General features: G+C 37.8%; 1 protein-coding gene and 1 pseudogene across 1 annotated transcript in view; one reads left to right on the forward strand and one right to left on the reverse strand.

Moving 5' to 3' along the window:
* TRHDE (thyrotropin-releasing hormone degrading enzyme) overlaps window positions 1-20,305 on the forward strand; it is a 798,400-nt gene that overhangs the window by 249,210 nt on the left and 528,885 nt on the right. The gene's annotated exons all lie outside the window — the stretch shown is intronic.
* Window positions 2,064-2,561, reverse strand: LOC102835254 (annotated as a pseudogene).

Raw genomic sequence — 20,305 nt, forward strand, 5'->3', positions numbered from 1 at the left:
ATCTTCACAGCGAGGATCATTCCCGCCTCCTCTGCACATGGAGAAGACAGGGATGGGCAACTTAGACATTGGCTATGGAGGATGGGGGGTTACAGAGGCAAGAAGTGACTAGCTTACAAGGTTTCAAGAAGGAACCTAGATTCTGAGGGTGTGGAGCAAGGTAGAAACTCCACTGAGTAGTATCCATTCTTCCTAGTCAGGGCTGATGAAAGGAGGTGCAGTTAGGTCCCTTGAAATACAATAATGAGTAAGTGTTATCAGGACTGATTGTAAGGGCTGGAAATGTAAAGGTGGACATTTTGGGGCAAAGGGAGGGGAGTGATTAACCTTACAGTCTAGCAATGGAGGTCCCTGGGACCATCAAAGGAGAAGAGCAGAGAATGGAACCCTACCTAGAGAAGCAGTGATAGCAGGGATGGAGAAAGACGATGACATGGGGAGATGGAGCGGATGGAGACTTTGGACCTGGAGAGAGAGTGGGGTGGTGTGTGGACAACTTGGGGGTGGGCTTGGGGGGCATACCCTTTGGTTGATGGATAATGCATGAAAGGGATTGTAACCATGGCAAGGAAACGATATACGACGGGATCAATGTGAAGCTGATGTCCTCCCATGTAAACTATCACATAATTCACAATAAGCATTAAAAAACAAAACAAAACAAAACAAGGTACAATGCCAATGGGGGGTGGGGAAGAGTATTGCAGCCTTTACTTAATCCTTTTACTGGTTTATCACATCTCATCACAACATGGGGAATTATAATATAACTGCCATATTACATCATTACATAACTGCCAATCGACTGAGCGTTGTGGCCTTGCTAAGTTGACACGTATTTTGGGAAGCTACAATTCAATCCATGACACATAAACTAATATTGGATAAAATATCAACATTATGAGGGTAATGCTATTAGCATTACAACTCATACAATCATAGATTTCTTCCAAATAAAACATGTGTGACTATGCCTCTGTGATCAGTCAATGGCTGCAAACAAGTTCTCCCAGCAATACTCTTATCTTAGTCTCCTTATGGTGTCTTCAAAAAATATAAATAAATAAGGTAGAATCAAAGCAGTGGTTTCTGAGTGAACCTGCTGAGCCAGTTAGTTAAATTCAAGACACAGTGATCATTTCAGAAGGTTATGGTGACTTTTTTTTTTTTTTAATAGCATATTATTTTATTTTCTAGCACACAATAACCAACATACTTCTCCAATGCCAACAGTATTTTTTTTTTTTTTTTTTTTAATAGCATATTATTTTATTTTCTAGCACACAATAACCAACATACTTCTCCAATGCCAACAGTATCAATTCTTTTCATACAGAATCGGGTATACTGGAAGCAAATTGTTTCTGGTGAGGTTTCTGATGATCAGGAATCAAGACACAGAAGCTCCAAAGGCAAGAAACCTTTGTAGCCAACATCCTCAAAGCCAAGATATAGCTGATTTTACTTTCAGGTAAAGGATAAGCATGTTACCAGATCCTTTTACCCATAAAGCATTTTACTGTGGGATGATCCATGCTGACAGCATGGAATTCTTCTTGACACAATTCACTTCAAGTGGGATGAGGAACTAACTACAAAACATGCCATCTTAAATGTACTTTGAAAAATTCAAGTATGAAAAGTAGAACTCTACAATTGATCATAAAATAGAAAGCAAGTTCTCGGAGTTTTTCTTGTTTGTATAACAGAACACACAAAACCAGGCAGGAAATCTCCAAGGAAGTGATGATGGTCATGCTTAACAGTTACTTGTCCTTTGGTCCTTCATCTTTTAAGCATGTATTATACTTTCTTTTTATAATATTAGACATTTTTATTTCACAAAAGCAATATTTTTTTTCACAAAAGCAATTCAAGTGTGAATAAATAAATGCATTATATTTTAATGCCCCCCATTCCTTTAAATAAAAGTGCTAAATGTCTTCTTATAGGCGATGTGGCCACAGTTGCCCCATCTATGGTTTTTAAAACAGACTGAAATGTGGTCTTCCAAAATCATTCTTGAACTATAGTGCCTTCTGTTAAATCTTGGGGCACCAGTTCTATTGATATTGCCAATAGTCTCCAAAAGGTGAGGATGATAACTTTGTTGAAGGCAACTGGGAGGGATCTTCAGCAAACTGAGGACCATTGGGAAACTGTGCAGAGGCAAATCTTGTCAATAAGATACCAGCTCCTTCAATTAAAGCTAGAAGAATGCCACCCATTTGCAGTGGACCCAACCATGGCCACTGGTCCATTTCTTGCTGCCAGTATGGCTCCTGTTAAGGCACGGTTTGTGATGGGAGTTCCAGGGATCTTCTTTCCCTCAGACTTGAACCATACTCCAGTCAATCATGGAAAACAACCACCCCAAACTGCCAAGCTGCCTTCCAACTGTGAAGCCCTGATTTTAGCTGTCTGTGGTTGACTCCCACTGGAGAATTCTGATAACCTTTGATGGCTTGAAAGATCCCACCACCTATGGTGCCCATCATAAAGGCCCCACCACAGTCATCCACAATTTCCCAGGGGCAAGGTTCTCACATGTACTCCCTCATTGACTCAAGCTCTGAAAGCAATGCCTGGTGTTTTTAAGGATTTCTAAGGGGTAATCTTGACAGATTTTCTCCAAGACAGACGATGGTCACAGGGGCTTATTGTAATGAAGTTTTAAGAAGATTGAAAACTTCACCAATGTGAAGAACTCCAGGAAAGTAGTATTAAGGAATTTTTAAGTTCCATGACAAGGATGTGACTGCTCATTCTTCAGGAGTAGCAAGGGTTGTCCCTATGAGAATTTCATTGGGAAATCTTACCCCATCCACCCTGTAGCCTAAGTGTGCCCCTCTTCAGTCTTTTCATTCCCCAAACTCAAAGAACATTTAAAAGGAACACATTTTGAGTCTCTCGTGGATGCCCACATTACTGTTTTGATGTGCTGTAAATCAAAGAGTGTAGAATTATGAGAGAGGATTAGAGAAATGGAAACATTGCCTTCAAAAGTGTATGGACTTAGAGACTGTATCAAGAATTATTAGCTTCACATTTTGATAATTTTGCTCAATAAATGTTTCTATGATTTTTTTTTAGCAATACTTTTTGACTTTCATTTAAATCTCTGTTGTTGTTATGTGCCATGGAGTCGGTTCAGACTCATAGCAACCCTGTACAGGGTTTCCGAGGCTGTAAATCTTTACGGGAGCAGAAAGCCTCATCTTTCTCCTGCGGAACAGCTGGTAGTTTCTAACTGCTGACCTTGTGGTTCGCAGTCTGACTCGTAACCACTATGCTACTAGAGCTCCTTAAATCTCCTGGGGGTGGGGTGGGGTGTAATAAAATACTGTTTTATTTGCTGCACTTTTATATTAACTGGGCTATTTTGTAATTTTTAAGTAAAAAGTTGAATAGAGAAACTTGAGCACTATAGCAATGAAAGTTTTGTTGCTACATGCTGCCAAGTCAATTCTGTCTTATAAAGACCCTGTATAGGGTTTCCAAGGAGCAGCTGGTGAGTTTGAACCACCCTTGTGGTTCAAATTGATGTTGTGGTCCAGCACTTGTCCCACAGTGCCATACTGGCACTCCAATAATACTGATTAGTGGCTCTTCCTGAATGCAATTCCCTATGAATTTCCCGAGCTCTACAAGTATGTCCAAGGAGCTCTGGTAGCGTACTGGTTACAAATTGGGCTGTTAACCTCAAGGTCAGCAGTTCGAAATTACCAGCTGTTCCACAGTAGAAAGAGGAGGCTTTCTGCTCCCATAAAGATTTACAGCCTCAGAAACCCTGTACAGGGTCGTTAAGAGTCGGAACCGACTCCACAGCACACAACAACAACAAGTATGTCCATATTGCTCACATCTTCATTAATTTTATGTTTTCACTCAATTACCACCTTCTCAGTGAGATTTTCACTGATCTTCACTGTTTCCTGATTCCATTCTCTAAATTATTTTTCATAATTAATACCATGTAACATATTCTGTATATTGTTTGTTCTTATCTTATGTAAAGCTCTCCATAGCCAGGATTTACATTTGTTTGGTTCACCTCTGTATCTCATTGCCTAGAAGTGGGACTAGCACAGAATAAAGTCTTCAGTCATTGTTAAATGTATGAATTAAAAATGAATTCTGAAGTTCTAACTCTGAGTTAATAAATGCTGGTGGTGCAACAGTTATGTACTTGGCAGAGGACTAAAGATTGGTGGTTTAAACCAGCCCATCGGCTCCACAGGAGAACTGCTTCCATAAAAATTAAAGTCAAGAAAGCCCTATGAAGTTTGTCACATGAAGTCATTATGAGTCAGAGTGGTGTGAACAATGTGATGTTTTTGAACTTTAGATGTTGATTTGGTGGGGAAAATCGTATATTTAAAAGTGAGGTAAGCAGGCAGTTGGAAATCAGGGAATAGAAAGACAGATGGGCCAAACTAAATTGAAACTGAATCCAACTGTGCACAGAGCCCCTGTATTTACAAATAAATGTATTTAGCTGTCAGTCTTGCTGAAGATATTTGACTAGGCATAAAATAGATTGCTTAATAAGACAATTTTCTGAAGTTATTCTATCTTGATGAAAAAAACAAACAAACAAACAAAAAAACCCTGCAATTCAGTATACTACAAAAGAGGTACTCTATCTTGGAGAAGGATTAGATGGTGCTGTTTTATTTATGGTCTGTGACAGTTTTAAACCACTTTTAATGGTTTCTTAACATTTAATTGGGCTTATCTGTTGTTTATTGTTTATTCTGCAGTGGTGGGGGAATAGTTTATAGAGTTAAAAATAATAAGAGTCATGTTGAATATATCTTCATTGAATACTGATGTTGAAAGTGATGTAAGTGATAAAGGTCTTCCTCTTTTTCATTAACGCTCTACTTTTTTGAGCATAATGTCCTTCTCCCTCCAGATAACATGTCCAAAGCATGAGGGATGAAATCTTACCATCCTCCTTTGTCAGAGGAGCATTCTGGCTGAACTTATTCCATGACAGAATTCTCCTGACAGTGCATGGTATTTTCAAAATTCTTTATCAATACCCTAATTCAAATGAATCATTTTTTTGTTCTTCCTTATTCATTGTCTAACTTTTACAAGCATATGAGTTCAGTGAAAAACAATGGCTTGGGTCAGAAGCAACTTAGCTTGCAAACTGATATCTTTTCTCTTCAACACTTTATAGAGGACTTTTCCAGGAGATTTGCCTAATTTCTTGACTGCTACTTCCATGAAGACCCAGCAGAATGCAGAAATCATCGGACAATCTCTTTGATATCCCATGCTAGTAAAGTTTTACTAAAGGTAATACAGAAATGGCTGCTACCATACATTGACAGAGAATTTCCAGAGATTCAGAAGAGGACGTGGACCAAGGCATATCATTGCTGATGTCTGATGGATCTTGGTTGAAAACGGAGAATATCAGAAGGATGTTTACCTGTGCTTTATTGACTACACAAAGGCTTTTGATTGTGTGGATCATGACAATCTGTGGACAACATTGTGAAATATAAGTATTCCAGAACACTTAATTGTGCTCATGAGAAATGTATACATGTTTGAACAGAACATGGAAGCACTGAATGGCTTAAAATTGAGAAAGGTATGCACAAGTGCTGTATTCTTTCACCATACTTATTCAACTTGTATGTTGAGGAAATCATCTGAGAAGCTGAATTACATGAAAAAAAACCTTAACACTCATGGAATGAAGCAACAGTCAAGAAATCAAATGATGTATTGCATTAGTCAAACCTGCTGCACAAGACTTTTTTAAAGTGTTGAAGAGCAAAGATATCAGCTTGAGGACTAAGGTGCACCTGACCCAAGCCATGGTACTTCAATAACTTCATATGCATGCAACAATTGTGAGGTTGGTCCAGGACGTGTCAGTGTTTCGTTCTGTTGTACACAGGGTCGCTGTAAGTCAGTGCCAACTCAATGGCACCTAACAACAACCAAACAACTTCCACAAGCTTGAACTGCCAACCATGCAGTTCAAACTGACTTTGCAGTCCAGTGCATTAAACCACAGTGCCTCACCTGGACAACTATATACATGTTTTTGTTGTTATATGCCGTTGAGTCAGTTCTGACCCAAAGCAACCCTGTATAGGGTTTCCAAGGAATGGCTGGTTTGTTTGAAGCATGACTTTTCAGTTCAAACAGATTTTGCAGTCCAGAGAATTAACCCACAGGGCTACACCAGGATTCCAACTGCACATATATATTATACACATATATATGCATTTATATATGGGGTGTGGATGTGGCACTGTAGGATAAAGCACTGAACCACAAGGTTTAAGTTTGAACTGCAAGGTCAGTGGTTCAAACCTCCTCAGAAATCCTACACAGGTTCACTGTGAGTTGGAACTGACTCAATGATACTTAATAGCAATAACACATACACATAGACTTCAAACTGACCTTTTGATCCAGTGCGTATTCTACATCACCACACCAGGACTCCCTATATACATGTGTCAGATGTTGTTATTGTTGTTGTTGCCATCAAGTCAATACCAAATTATAACAAATCTCTGCATGACTGAATGAAACACTGCCCAGTCCTGTGGCAGCCTCACAATCATTGCTTCCTTTGAATCCAGTACTGCTTCCACTGTGCCAATACATCTCACTGGTGCTCTTCTCTTTTTCTCCGACTCTTCACTTTACCAAACATGATATCTTTTTCTAAGGACTGGTCCCTCCTAATAATATCTATGAAGTATGAGAACCGAAGTTTGGTCATCCTGGTTTTCAAGGAGCATCCTAGCTGTACTTCTTCCAACAAAGATTATTTTGTTCTTTTTCTATTCCATGGTACTTTTAATATTCTCTTCCAACACCATAACTCAATTGCATCAATTCTATGGCCTTCCTTATTCACCGTCCAACTTTCACTTGCATATGAAGTTATTGAAAATAGCATGGCTTGGGTAGAGCATACCTTAGTCCTCAATCTGACATGTTTGCTTTTGAACACTTTAAAGAGGTCTTGTGCAGCAGATTTGCCTAATATGTCACTTGATTTCTTTACTGCTGCTTCCATGAATTTTGATGGTTAATCTGAGTAAAATGAAGTCTTTGACAACTTCAGTTTTTTCCCCCCATCTACATGGTTGCTGTCTAGATGTCCAGTTACTAGAATATTTGAGGTGCAACCCATACTGAAAGTTGTGGTCTTTGATCTTCATCATCAAAAAGTATTTCAAGCCCTCTTGGCTTTCAAGAAGCAAGGTTGTATCATCTGCATATCACAGTTTGTTAATGAATCTTCCAACAATCTTGATGCCACCATTTTCTTCATATAATCCTGCTTTTCAGATCATGTGCTCAGCATACAGATAGAATAAATGTGGTGAAAGAATATAGCCCTGGATCGCACCTTTCCTAATTATAAACCATTCGATATTCCCTTGTTTGGATCAAACAAACTGCCTCTTGGCGTACATACAAGTTCCTCATGAGCACAATTTAAGTGTTTCAGAATACTCATTTTTTGCAATATTGCCCATAGCTTGCCATGATTCACACAATCAAAAGCCTTTGCATAGTCAATAAAGCACATGTAAAACATCTTTCTGGTATTGTTTCAGCCAAGATTCACCTGACATCAGCAATGATATTCCTCATTCCACATCTTCTTTTGAACTTGGTTTGAACTTCTAGAAATTCCCTGTCAATGTTTGCTTGCAGCCATTTCTGTATTAACTTCAGCAATATTTTACTTGCATACGATATTATTGATATTGTCCAATGATTTCCACATTCCTTTGGATCACCTCTTTGGAATGGACAAATATGTATCTCTTCCAGTCAGTTGGCCAGGTAGTGTCTTCTAAATTTCTTGGCATAGATGAATGACTGTCTCCAGTACTGCATCAGTGTGTTGAAAAATTTCGATTTTTATCCCATCAATTCCCCATGCCTTGTTCTTTGCCAATGTCTTCAATTCACCTGTACATCTAATGTAAGTATTATCAGCTCTTGATCATATGCTACCTCTTAAAATGGTTGAACATTGGCCATTTCTTTTAGGTATGGTGACTCTGTGTATGCCTTCCATCTTCCATCTTCAATATTCAGTATTTTGCTTATGGAATCCTTCAATCCAAGTTGAGGCTAGGATTTTTTCGTCAGATCCCTCAGATTGAGAAATGCTGAACTGTGTTCTCTTTGGGTTTCCTAAATGCAGATATTTTCACATTTCATTATAATAGTTAACTTTGTCTTCTTGAGCTGCCCATTGAAATTTTCTATTCAGTTCCTTTACCTCCTAATTTCTTCCATGTTGTTTAGCATGTCTATGTTGGAGAGCAAGTTTCAAGTCTCTTCTGACATCCATTTTGCTCTTTTCCTTTTTTCTTGTCTTCTTAATGACCTTTTGCTTTCTTCCTGTATGATGCTCTTGATGTCATCCCACAATTCCTCAGGCCTTCAGTTTTTAACATCTAATTCTTCAAATATCTGTTCTTCAGATGATCTTGAAATTGAGGTGGGATATATTGAAGGTCATATTTTGGATCTAGTGGACATGTTTTAATTTTCTTCAGTTCCAGCCCAAATTTGCAAATTAGCAATTGATTGTGTGCTACAGAGTATGCTCCTGGCCTTGTTTTGACTGATGATATGGAGCTTTTCCACCGTCTTTTTCAACAGATATAGTCAATTTAATTAATGTGTATTCTATTTGGTAAGGTCCACATGTATAGTTTTTGTTTATATTGTTTAAAAACGTATTTGCATTGAATTATCATCATTGTTTTTGTATAATTCTATCATGCGGTCTCCTTCATAGCTTCTATCACCAAGGCTGTATTTTAAAACTATTGACCTTCCTCTTTGGTCCCAACCTTTGCATTCATATCGCTAGTAATTATCATTACACCTTATTTGCATGTTTGATCAAGTAAGAAACTGGTAGAATTCTTCAGTTTCATCATCACTGGCTTTAGGGGTTGGTGGGAAAACTAAACCGGTCTTCCTTGTAACTATATAGGTATTATCTTATCGCACACAGCATTGTACTTCCAGACAGATCTTGATACTTATCTTTTGATGATGAATGTGACACCATTCTTCTTCAATTTTTCATTCCCACCACAGTAAACCATGTGTTTATCGGTTTCTAAATGGCCAATACCAGTCCATTTCAGCTCACTAATGCCTAGGATATTGATGTTTGTGTGTTCCATTTAATTTTTGACAATTTCTAATTTCCTAGATTTATACTTCATACATTCCATTTTCTGATTAATGTATGTTTACAGCTATTTTTCTTCATTTTGGGTTGTGCCCCATCAATAAATGAAGGTCCTGGAGGGTTTTACTTCATTCTCGTCACTATGGTTAACTATACTTTTGGAGGTAGCTCTTCCCTAGTTGTATTTTAAGTTCCTTCAAACCTGAGGGACTCATCTTCTGGCAGTATGATCTGACAGTATTCTGGTGCTCTTCATTATGTTTCAGTATTCAATAATCTGGTGCTGACAGTATTCCACTGCTATTCATAAGGTTTTCAGTAACTAAATATTTTGTAGTCTGTCTTTCCTTCTTCCTTGTCAGTTGTCTAGAAGCTCAGTTGAAACCTGTCCACCATGGGTGACACTGCTATCATTTAAAATACCCTTGGCATAGCTTCCAAAATCAAAGCGACACACAAACCCCCACAGTATGACAAGCTGACAAACTAGTGGTGGGTATATATAAAAAGTATATACTTATGCATGTATATAAAATTGATACATTTGGCTTCTTTTGTGGCTTGAGGTTGCTTCCTGTAGGAAACAAATAATTTCTCAGGTAACTTGAGGCTGGTGGTTCTTCAAACATAGAGTATGTATGATTCTTCTGAGTTTGTTAAAAATGGAGATTTTAGTTTTAGGAGTCCTGGTGTGGCACTGTGGGTTAATGTGTTAGACTGGAAAGTCAGTTTGAACTGCAAGGTCGGTAGTTCAAGCTCACCAGTCATTCCTTGGAAACCCTACACAGGGTCGCTATGGGTCAAAACTGACTCGGTGGCACTTACCAAACAACAACAACAAGAACAACCTGACAAAGTAGATTCAGAATTCCTGGAGTGGGTAAGTTTACCAATCTGAATTCTGATTCTAAATATCCTGATAGCACACTTGGTAACCTTGCACTGTAGATGATTCGTACTTTGTAGTTTCCCTATTTTGTGTGTCATCTATGTGCATTCATTTGTTGTGTGCTTGGAAATTATGATGTAATTCACGTGCCAAAAATTACACTTTGTGGATTTCTCTGTATCTGAGATAATAATTCCTTTGGCTTTCAAAGAAGCATAAAATGTGCCCTCACCTCAGGAAGTTAAAAACAAAATATAAAAACAAATGATGAGAGGTTGAGCTTGATGGCAGATAGGGTAGAGGTGCAGGGAAGTTCTCGGCAGTAATACCACGAATACCAGATTAAGTGGGTTTATGGCAGAGCTCCAGAATTCTGAACCACATATCTAGGAATATTTTAAAAGTCTGAAGGCTTATAGCTAGTGGAACTTGTAGAGGAAGTAAGACATCTCATACTTTAGAATCTGCCAGATATAGTGGCCTGGAGCTGGCAACTTGGGTGAGACCAAACAACAAGACCAGTGGGGGAGCAAGAAGACCAGTCAAAGAATAACACCGTGGGAACCTCAGAGCAAAGGTATACAATATACATTGACAGTTTTGCTTTGTTCTGATTTTTTGGTATCTGTTCATTGGCCCCCCACTGTTTACACACCTCCGTTCTGGTGACTAGAGGGTGTGCCTGAGCGAGTGGACACCCCAACCTCAACCACTGGTAGATTCTTCTGCCACACATGTGCTCAGATATTTTCAGTATTTAAAGCTACAGGAAGCTCAAAACAGCCACAACCAGACCTGAGCTGTTTACTAATAGGGGAAAGGACAGAACAAGGGGTGTGGAAAGGGAGAGAGAATTTAAAAACAAAACAGGCCAAACATTAAATCCTGAAAAAACAGCACTAAAAACCAACAGTGGCATCTTAAAATTTATCAGGTGGCCTTAAAGGCAAGAAGCTGAATTGTTGTTGTTATGCTAAAAGCGGATATTAAAATCATACTCATGTTAGGCTACAGTTTTTGTTTTTTCTTTCTTTCTTTCTTCTCTCCCTCCTCTCCCTTTTCTCTGATTATAGACTACAGTATCCAATCTAGTTTTTTTTTTTTTTTAGTTTGTAGTTTTTTTGGTTTTTTTTTTTTAACCTTTGTGAGACTCTTTCCCTATGTTACACAAGAAGAGACAGCAATCGCTGCCATATAGCCAAGCTACAATCACACCCTATAAAACCCCACAATCCAGTCAAGAACAAATATCAACTGCCATACACCAGGGAGGTAGACAACACCTGTGAAAGTTACTCTGAGTTAAGCAGTAAGAGTGAAAAGAGAAGCCCACATCCTTATCACATCTACCGGAGGGAATAAGAAAGCATACAAAAATACCAGAACACACACTCAAGTATTAAGGCCACAGATAGACATTAAACATGTCAACAAAGCAAAAGCAGATGACCATATCAGCACATGTCCAGAAACAAGATAAAATGTCTGAGTCAAATGACCTAGAGGTAGACCTGGACTACATTCTGGATGGATGGCAAGGATTAGAACTGCCCGAGAAGGAATTCAGAAAAATTATTATAAAATATTTCAAAATACTTCACAACAGCATTGAGAAAAGTAAGGAAAAAGTCAGGAAAACTCTATAGGAACAATGGAATAAGATAGAAAAAGCATTGGGAACTATTGAAAACCTACGGAAAGAGGTCTAAATGATCAATAATAGAATATCAGAAATAAACAATACACTGAAAGGGCATAGAAGTAGAATAGAAGAGATGGAAGGCAGAACTAGTAAGCTAAAGACAGATCTCTCAATACCATTAAGACAGAAGAACATGCAAAAAAAGGATTAAAAAATCTGAAGAAAGTCTAAGATTCACGTTTGACAACATGAACAGGAATAACTTAAGAATTATCAACATTCTGGATGGGATGAATCACACAAGTCCACAGAGGAAATAGTTGAACTGCCGGAAGAAAACTTCTCTAACATCCTGAAAAGTGAAAAGATAAACATTCAAGAAGGTCAACGAACCCCAGGAAGGATAGACGCCAAAAGAAAATCACCAAGAAATATATCAAATTCTCTAAAATCAAAGATAAGGAGACAATCCCGAAAGTAGCTAGGGAAAAGAAAGTGTTACATACAAAGGCATGCATATCAGATTAAGCTGAGATTTTTCAGCAGGAACCATGCAGGCAAGAAGGACATTGTTGTTGTTGTTGTTAAGTGCCGTCAAGTTGGTTCCGACTCATTGCGACCCTGTACAGGGTTTCCAAGGGTGTAAATCTTTACGGGAGTAGAAGGCCTCATCTTTCTCCCGCGGAGCGGCTGGTAGTTTCGAACCGCTGACCTTAAGGTTTGCAGCCCGATTTGTAACCACTACGCTACCAGAGCTCCTTAAGAAGGACATAGGGAGACATATATAAAACCCTGAAAGAAAAAAACTGCCAACCAAGAATCCTTTATCCAGTAAAGCTATCAATCAAATACAATGGTGTAATAAAAAAAATTCCAGGTTAAACAGAAGCTAAGGGATTTTGCCAAAGCCAACCCTGTGCTACAAAACATCTTTTAGGGAGTTCTGTGGACTGAGTACCAAAAAGAAGAGACACCAACCAGAGATTGACATACGTGGCAGCACCTCCCAGAACTAAATAGACAGATGGAAGAGTAGAGAACAGAACAAAACTATAAGAACAAACTCACAGAATCTGGGAGAGTTCAGTCTATGATCAAAACAACTACAATGTGAAAGAAAGTAAACATGTAGGAACAGAGCTCAAGATGGTGAGAAGGTCAGGTAGATTACAGAATAAAGTAGACTGTACTAAATGGGTGAAAGTTAATGGAACATAAGGTAACCTCAAAGAGAATTAATACTTCACAATATACCAAAAAAAAGGAAACTCCAAGAACATGGAAAAATCAAAACTATGAGGAAACTCATAAGAAAGAACACAAAAACCATGAACTCAGCTCAGGAAGACACGCAAAACCACACACAAAAAAAACAACAACAAAAAACTAATGGCAGCAATTAACCCATACCAATCAATAATTATACTGAATGTAAATGGATTAAATGTACCAGTTAAGAGACAGAGGGTGACAGAATGGTGAAGAAAACAAGATCCTTCAATATCCTGTCTGCAGGAGACACATCTTACACATAGAAACAAAAACAGATTAAAAGTCATAGGATGGGAAAAAATATACCAAGGTAATTTCAATAAAAAACAGAGTAGTGGCAATACTAATCTCTGATAACAAACTTTTAAGGTAAAAACCAGCATAATAAATACAGATGGACATTATCTCATGATTAAAGGGACAACTGAACAAGGTGGCATAACCATAATATCTATACTCCCAATGAAAGAGCTCCAAATATATAAAGCAAACTCTAATAAATTTGAAGAAAGAAATAGCTGAATCTACAACAATAGTGGGTGATTTTAATACACTGTTGTCAAAAATGGATAGAACAACCAGAGAGAAGTTTCACAAAGACACAGAGGAACTAAACAACACAATCAGCCAACTGGACCTCATAGATGTGTACATTCAACCCAACAGCACAATACAGTTATTGTGTAACAACAGCACGATACACATTCTTTTCATAGCACATGCAACATTCTCCAGAATAGACCATGTGTTAGGCCGTAAAACAAACCTCCATAAATTTACAAATAACAAAATACTACAAAGAACACAATGCTATTAAATTAGATATCAACAATAGGAAGAACAAGGAAATAAAGTCAAATACATGGCAATTGAATAACACCCTACTGAAAAGTGACTGGGTACTGGAAGAAGGTAAACGTGAACTCATGAAGTTTCTAGAAAAAAATGAGAACCAAAACAAAACATATCAAAATCTTTGGGACATAGCAAAAGCAGTGCTGAGAAGACAATTTATTGCATTAAGTGCACACATCCAAAAAGAAGAATGAACCAAAATTAACACATTAACACAGCATCTACAACAATTAGAAGCATACCAACAAAGGGAACCTAAAATCATCAAAAGAAAAGAAATAATAAAGATAAGAGCAGAAATAAATGAGATGGAAAACAGAAAAACTATAGAAAGAATCAAAGGACAAAAAGCTGGTTCTTTGAAAGGTTTAACAAAATTGACAGACTATTGTTAACCCTAACAAAAGAAAAGAGGGAGAAGGCACACATAACACTCATCAGAAACCACATGGGTGATTTCACAATGGAACCAAAGGAAATCAAAAGAATAACAACAAATTTGAAACCTTAGAAGAGATGGATACATTTTTAGAAAAAATATAATCACCTAAACTTACACAGAGTTTAGTAGAAAAACTTAATGGACCCGTAACAACAGAAGAAATTGATCAGGTCATCAAAAAACTCCCAACTAAAGAAGTGCAGGTACAGATGGCTTCACTGGTGAGTTTTACCAAACATTCAGGGAAGAGCTGCCATCAATTCTACTCAAATTATTCCAGAATGTAAAGGAGTATGGAAAACTTCCTAATACAATTTATGAAGCAAACATAAACCTCATAAAAAACCAGGTAAGGATGTCACTAAGAAAGAATATTAGTAGCCTAATATCCCTCATGAACATAGATGCAAATAGTCTCAACAAAATCCTAGCCAACAGAACTCAGCAGCACATCAAAAAAAAAAAAAAATAATAATACATCATCATCAACTGAGATTCATATCAGGGATGCCAGGATGGTTCAGCATTAGAAAAACGATTAAGGTAATCTACCATATAAGTAATAAAAAAAAGAGAAAGGAACCACATGATCATATTGATTGATGCAGAAAAGGCAGCTGACAAAATCCAATATCCATTCCTGATAAAAACACTTAACAAAGTAGGAATTAAATGGAAATTCCTCAACATAATTAAGAGTATATATACAAAACCAACAGCTTATATTACTCTCAATGGAGAGAAACTAAAAGCCTTCCCTCTGTGAACAGGAACCAGACAAAGATGCCCTTTGTCACCACTCCTATTCAATATTGTGCTGGAAGTCTTTAGCAAGAGCTATAAGACAAGACATGGAAATTAAAGGCATCCAAATTGGCAAAGAAGTAAAACTCTCTCTCTTTGCACATGATATGATCCTATAGTAGAAAACCCCAAAGGCTCAGTAAAAAAAGCTACTAGACCTCATTGAAGACTCATCTACTAGACCTCACTGGAAAATTCATCTAAATGGTAGGGTATAAGATCAACATACAAAAATCACTTGGATTCCTATATACCAATACAACAGCGCTGAAAAAGACATTAGGAAAACAATACCATTTACAATAACTGGCTTTAGGATTAAATATCTAGGATTAAATGTAACCATAGAAACAAAGGATTTATACAAAGATGACTACAAAACACTACAAGAAACTAAAAGATACTTAAAAAAGTGAAGAATGCTCTGGTAGTGTAGTGGTTACAAATCAGGCTGCGAACCGCAAGGTCAGCAGTTTGAAACTGCCAGCTTCTCCGCAGGAGAAAGATGAGGCTTTCTGCTTCCGGAAACATTTACAGCCTCGGAAGCCCAGTTCAGGGTTGCTATGGGTCGGAACCGACTCAACGGCATTTAACAACAACAACAACAGTGGTCAAAATAGCTTGATACTGATACAATGAAAGATACGTTGATTAATGGAACACAATTGAGAAGCCAGAAATCAACCCATCCACATACAGCCAACTGATTTTTGACAAAGTATCTAAATACGTCACATGGGAAAGTGATAGTCTCTTAAACAGATGGTGCTGGCAGAACTGGAAAGCAATATACAAAAGAATGGAACAAGACCTTCACCTCATGCCTTATACAAAAACCAATTTGGCATGGATTAAAGACCTAAATGTGAATCCAGAATTATGAAGGCCAACAAAGAAAAAAATAGCAACAAATGTAAGGTCACTAATTTAGGGAATATACAGACTACCAAACATTTTTAAAACTATACAAACAAAAGCAGACCAAATAGATGATTGGAACATACTAAAAAATTAAAACTTTTGTGCATCAAAAGGCTTTCACCAGAAGAGTAACAAGGGAACCTACAGAATGGGAAAAAAATCTTTTGCAACAACACATCAGTAAAGGGAATAATTTCTAAAATATATAGAAAACTACAACACCTCTAAAAGGAAAAGACAAATAATCCAATTAAAACATGCACACAGAACATGAACAGACACTTCACCAAGGAGGAGATCTGGACAGCTAACATGAAGAAATGTTCACGATCGCTAGCCATTAGAGAGATGCAAATCAGAACAATAATGAGATATAATCTCACACCAGCATTAACAGCAAAGACCAACAAAGTTGTGACATCTGCATATCACAGGTTGTTAATGAGTCTTCCTCCAATCATGATGCCACGTTTTTCTTCATAGAACCCAGCTTCTCGGATGATGTGCTCAGCATACAGGTTGAATAAGTATGGTGAAAAATACAACCTTGTTATGCACCTTTTTAAATTTTAAACCATTCAGTGTTCCCATGTTCTGTTCGAACAACTGCCTCTTGGTCCATGTACAGATTCCTCATAAGCACAATAAAGTGTTCTGGAATACTCATACTTCACATTGTCCATAGCTTGTTATGGTCCTCATAATTGAAAGCCTGATATTCTCTGCTTTCAGCCAAGATCCATCAGACATCAGCAGTGATATCCTTCATTCCACAGCCTCTTCTGAATCTGGCTTATACCTCTGGAAGTTCTCTGTCAATGTATGATTGCAGCCATTTCTATATTACCTTTAGAAAAATTTTACTCCCATTGCATATCAAAGAGATTGTCCGATGATTTCCACATTCCATTGGGTCACCTCTCTTTGGATTGGGCACAATTATATATCTTCTAATCAGTCGGCCAGATAGTTGTCTTCCAAATTTCTTGGAAGAGATGAGTGAGTGCCTCCTGTGCCAACTCACTTTCTTGAAATATTTCAATTTTTATTCCATCAACTCCTGGTGCTTTGTTCTTTGCCAATTCCTTCAGCACACCTTGGACTTCCTCCTTCAGTATCATTGGCTCTTGATCATACGCTACCTCTTGAAACATTTGAACATTAACCATTTCCTTTTGGTACAGTGACTGTGTATTCCTTCCATCTTCTCTTGATGCTTTCTGCATTGTTCAATTATTTGCCCACAGAATCTTTCATTAACGAAAGTTGAGGCTTGAATTTTTTCTTCAGTTCCCCCAGCTTGAGAAATGCTGAGCATGTTCTTCCTTTTTGGTTTTCTAATTCCAGATCTTTGCACATTTTGTTATAATATTTGTCTATCTTTTCGAGCTGATCTTTGAAATTTTCTTTTCAGCTCTTGTACTGCCTCATTTCTTCCATTTGCTTTAGCATCTCTATGCTGGAGAACAAGTTTCAGTGTCTCTTCTGACATTCATTTTGACCTTTTCCTTCTTTCTTGTCTTCTTAATGACTTTGCTTTGTTCATGTATGATGTTCTTGATGTCATCCCACAACTCTTCTGGTCTTCGGTCTTTAGCATTCAATGTATCAAATCTATTATTCAGATGATCTCTAAATTCAGGTGGGATATATGCAAGGTTATATTTTGGCTCTTGTGTACTTGTTTTCATTTTCTTTAGCTTCAGTTTACATTTGCATATGAGTAATTGATGATCTATTCCACAGTCTGCCCCTGGCCTTTTTTTGACTGATGAGATGGAGCTTTTCCATCGTTTCTTTCCGCAGTTGTAGTCAATTTGATTTCTAAGTATTCCATCTGGGGAGTTCCAAGTGTATAGTCATCTGTTATGCTGTCTAAAGAAGGTATTTGAAATGAACAAATCATTGGTTTTGCAGAATTCTATCATGCATTCTTCAGCATCATTTCTATCACCAAGGCCATTGTTTCCAATCTTCAGCATCATTTCTATCACCAAGGCCATTGTTTCCAACTACTGATCCTTCCTCTTAGCTTCCAACATTTGCATTCCAATCAATAGTAAAGATCAATACATCTTGATTGCATGTTTGATCAATTTCAGATTGAAGAAGTTTATAGAATTCTTCTATTTCATCCTCACTGGCTTTAGTGGTTGCTGTGTAAATTTGAATAATAGTGGTATTAACTGTGCATCCCTGTAGGCACATAGATGTTATCCTGTTTCAGACAGCATTGTACCCCATGACTAATCTGGATATATTCTTTTTGACAATGAATTAAACACCATTCCTCTTCAATTTGTCATTCCCAGCATAGTAAATCATGTGGTTGTCAGATTCAAAATGACCAGTACAAGTCCATTTCAGCTCACTAATGCCTAAGATATCAATGTTTATGCATTCCATTTCATTTTTCACAACTTCCAATTTTCCCAGATTCATACTTTGTACATTCCATCTTCTGATGCTCAATGAATGTTGACAGCTGTTTCTCTTCATTTTGAGGTGTCCCCCATCAGCAAATGAAGGTCTTGTGGCTTTTTCCTCCCTCAGACTTTACTCCACTCGCGTCATCATGGTTAACTGTATTTTGAGGAGGCAGCTCTTCCCCAGTTGCATTTTGAGTGCCTTCCAACCTGAGGGGCTCAAAACAGATAACAAAAAAAAAAAAAGATGAAGAATATCCACACCTATATTTCTGTGGTTCTTTCAGGCATTCGTGACTGTTCTGATCCTTCCCCTGCTTGGTCTGTCCCAAGATGGTGACTCTGGGAGCAGCTGAGTGTCTTGAATTGGAAAGCAATGGATTTCTTGATTCTGCTACAAATTCCCCTAGCTGTAAGCCTCCTAAACATGTACATATTCCTTTATATGTGCTTCAGAGTTCTAGCACCATACCCTGAGACTGCTTGGTCTGGTATTCTGTGTTGTTGCTGATGGAGCTCCTCACTGCATGTCTACGTAATCCACAATTAGTGGTCAAAAAAGTTGAGGAAAATAAATGATGGTGAGGATGTGAAGAGACTGGGACGCTGCTGCATTGCTGGTGGGATTGCAAAGTGGTCTAACCTCTCTGGAAAGCAATATGGCACTTCCTCAGAAGCTTGGAAATAGAAATACTTTTATGATTCATCAATTCTTCTATTTGTTATTTACTCACAAGAAATGCAAGCCACAAAATGAGTAGATATAGGCACACTGATGTTCATAGCAGGATTGTTTACAATAGCAAAAAGATGGAGAACGCCTAAGTGCCCGTCAATGGAAAAAATGGATAAGCTGTGATACATACATACAATGGAATATTATGCTACCTTGAAGAGCAACAAGAAAGCTATCACATAGCATGGATGAACCTTGAGAACATTATGTTGAATGAAATTAGTCAGTCACAAAAGGAGAAATATTACATTAAGACCACTACTATAAAAAGAGTAAGAAAAAGAACTCATACTAAAGGGTGGGAGGAGGATTCTTTCTGGTTACCGTGATGTAGGGTGTGGGGTGAGGGGAAAGAGGAGAAGGAGCACAGGGTAGGGAATAGACACAGGATAGTTTGGGTGGTGGGAAGGGGACAATACATAAGAAGGGGGAGGGAAATGGAAGAACAAGGCAGATGGGAAAACAATCAGGCAAGTTTGCATGGGATAAGTGGGACAAAGATAAGTAATGATGTATGCACAACCTTGGAACAACAGGGCTCAGATACAGGGATTGATATATGGTTAGAGTGTGCAAAAGGGATAAATAATGTTAAGATGCTTGGCTGTCTTTTTTTTTTTTTAATATTTTATTGTGAATTATGTGATAGTTTACATGAGAGATCATTAGTTTTGCATTCGTCCTATAGTATATCATTTCATTGCTATGGTTACAATTCCCTCCATAAATCATCAACCAACCAAAGGGTGTATACACTACAAGCCTGCCCCTTGGTGATGCTTGGCTGTCTTTTGAATCTTGGTTTCCCTTAAATACCATTATAAAATAGACGCTTGAGTGGGAGAGAAAGGAATAGCCAAAAATATCTCCATAAAAAGCTTTTAAGTTCATCTTCTGCCTATAACTGATGAATACCTAAAATAGGTCTACCAACGTGCCCAGTGAAGGAGGCTTCCTGCAGTGCCTTTGCATTACATAAGACTATAGGTGAAATCTGTAACCCCATCCAGAATCTTCTGAGGTGAGAAATTTCCACTTGAAAGGACAAGCAGACCAGCCTGGAGTGGCTAGAAGAACAGAAGATACTTCTTGAAAGAAAGA

Source organism: Chrysochloris asiatica, unplaced genomic scaffold (assembly GCF_000296735.1).
Source record: "Chrysochloris asiatica unplaced genomic scaffold, ChrAsi1.0 scaffold00170, whole genome shotgun sequence".
NCBI classification, from domain to species: Eukaryota; Metazoa; Chordata; class Mammalia; order Afrosoricida; family Chrysochloridae; genus Chrysochloris; species Chrysochloris asiatica.